The 2500-nt window shown below is 35.3% G+C and overlaps 1 protein-coding gene across 5 annotated transcripts in view; it reads right to left on the bottom strand.

Moving 5' to 3' along the window:
• LOC126984713 (uncharacterized) overlaps nt 1–2500 on the bottom strand; it is a 111610-nt gene that overhangs the window by 39607 nt on the left and 69503 nt on the right. The window lies entirely within an intron of this gene.

Raw genomic sequence — 2500 nt, 5'->3', positions numbered from 1 at the left:
CTCTCTCTCTCTCTCTCTCTCTCTCTCACACATGAAAACAACGACAAAAACAATACCACCACCACTAATAATAATAATAATAATAATAATAATAATAATAATAATAATAATAATAATAATAATAATAATAATAAAAGGGGGGTAAAAATCCTATTATTAGCCTATCAATTCTAATTAAACAAAATACTTCATTAATGCAAATTGAATGCAAATGACGACGCGAGGGAACTCAATTCGGCCGCGCTAATAAAAATAATAATAATAATAATAATAATAATAATAATAATAATAATAATAATAATAATAATAATAATAATAAAAATGATAAAGCGAATAGACAAACCCAATATATAATTCTCTTTTTCCTCTTCCTCTTCCTCCTCTTCTTCCACCTCCTCCTCCTCCTAATCATCATCATTATTACTGTTATCATTATTATCATTGTCGGATTTGCTTATTACGTGATTCGCTGCTTCGAAAACGGATTACACACGGAGAGGAAGAGGGGAAGAGAAGAGGAGGAGGAGGAGGAGGAGGAGGAGGAGGAGAGCCAGAGATCAATAAAGGAGAGAGAGAGAGAGAGAGAGAGAGCCATATTCGCCTCTCAGATTTTTGGCAATTATGTGAAATTCTGTGTCACACTAGAGTTAAATGGCGCGTCAGGGGGAGAGAGAGAGAGAGAGAGAGAGAGAGAGAAAGTAATGGAGTTTGTATAAAAGGTGTTTCTCTCTCTCTCTCTCTCTCTCTCCATCCATTTTCTCTGATTTACTCTCTTTCTTATTTTCTTTCTTTCTTTCTTCTCTTATTTTTCTTTTTCTTTTTTCTTTCTTTCCTTCTTTCTCTCTTATATTTTTTTATTTAATTCTTTCTTTCTTCTTCTTTCTTTTTTTCCTTTTTGCTTCCTTGTTTTTCTTTCCTTCTTTCTTCCGTCACTTCTTTATTTCTTGTATTTCTTTCCCTTCTTTTTCTTTCATTCATTCTTACTTTCCTTTATTTTTTCTTTTCTTTCTTCCTTCTTTCTGTTCTTCTTTCATTCATTCATTGTTTATTTCTTCCCTTCCTTCCTTTTTCTCTTCCTTCCTTTCTTCCTTCCTTCCTTCCTTTCTTTCTTTCCTTCTATTCTTCTTTCATTCATTCATTCATTGTTTATTTTTTTCCTTCCTTCCTTCCTTCCTTTCGTTAATTCCTTTTTCTCTTCCTTTCTTTCTTTTATTTCCATCTCCCTTTCCCTCCTTCCTTCCTTTCTTTCTTTCCTTTCCTTTTCTTTCCTTCTCTTATTCCTTCACTATTTCCCTCCTTCCTTCCTTCCTTTCTTTCTTTCTTTCTTTTTTTACGAGTTTCCTCTTCTTTCTTTTTCCTCAGTTTTTTTTGTTTCTTTCAATCTTAATGAGGTCACCACGTGGGTATGACGTCATCAAGCAATCGGCCAATCAGGAGGCAGATCACACCTCGCATCCACCAATCAGAAAGCAGCATTTTGTCCCATTATTATTATTATTATTATTATTATTATTATTATTATTATTATTATTATTTGCGCATGGGTGTGGTAAATAGTCTCTCTCTCTCTCTCTCTCTCTCTCTCTCTCTCTCTCTCTCTCTCTCTCTCTCTCCTCCCTGCCGATCAGTCACTTTTCTCTCCTCAACAATTGCTGATTCCTCCTCCTCCTCCTCCTCCTCCTCCTCCTCCTCCTCCTCCTCTCCTCCTTCTCCTCTTCCTCCTCCTCCTCTTCCTTTCTGCTGAGGGTGTAACATGACAGGCGTGAAGAGAGAGAGAGAGAGAGAGAGAGAGACATAGTAAATATATAAAGATGGCTCTATTATTTTCTTAAAGGATAAAAAAAAAAAAACACTTCTTAGGGGAGGAGGAGGAGGAGGAGGAGGAGGAGGAGGAAGAAGAGGAGGAGGAGAGAAGGAAGAGACAGGCCGGGAAATGGGAAGATGAGGAATGTAAGAGAGAGAGAGAGAGAGAGATAATGCTTGAAACAAAGTGAGTCTTGATTTACTGCGAGTGTGTGTGTGTGTGTGTGTGTGTGTGTGTGTGTGTGTGTGTGTGTGTGTGTGTGTGTGTGTGTGTGTGTGTGTTTGACCTCTCATTTTCTTTTCTTTTTTTTTACATTATATTTACATTCTATTTTTCATTTCTATTTTTCATTTTTATATTTTTCATTTTTATTTTCATTCTATTTTTCATTCTATTCTATTCTATTTTTTATTGTATTTTTCATTTTTATTTTCTATTCTTATTTTCATTCTATTCTATTATTCATTCTATTTTTCATTCCATTTTTCATTCATTTTTTTCTTCATTAATTTTTCTTTCTTTATGTTTTGCCGTAGAGAATAGAGTCGGTCCCAGGATGCTATTTTAAAACATTTCTGTGGCCAAGGCATCACCTATTCTACAAGGCTTTCGTAGGAGTGTTGGGCATTTCCAGGGGTAGTTTTGTGGCCCTGGTAGAAATGTGACCATGAACCATGAACCTAAGAACACACACAC

Source organism: Eriocheir sinensis, chromosome 57 (assembly GCF_024679095.1).
Source record: "Eriocheir sinensis breed Jianghai 21 chromosome 57, ASM2467909v1, whole genome shotgun sequence".
Classification (NCBI taxonomy): Eukaryota; Metazoa; Arthropoda; class Malacostraca; order Decapoda; family Varunidae; genus Eriocheir; species Eriocheir sinensis.
The sequence above is the reverse complement of the archived record's forward strand: the minus strand, read 5'-3'. Positions and strand labels throughout refer to the sequence as shown.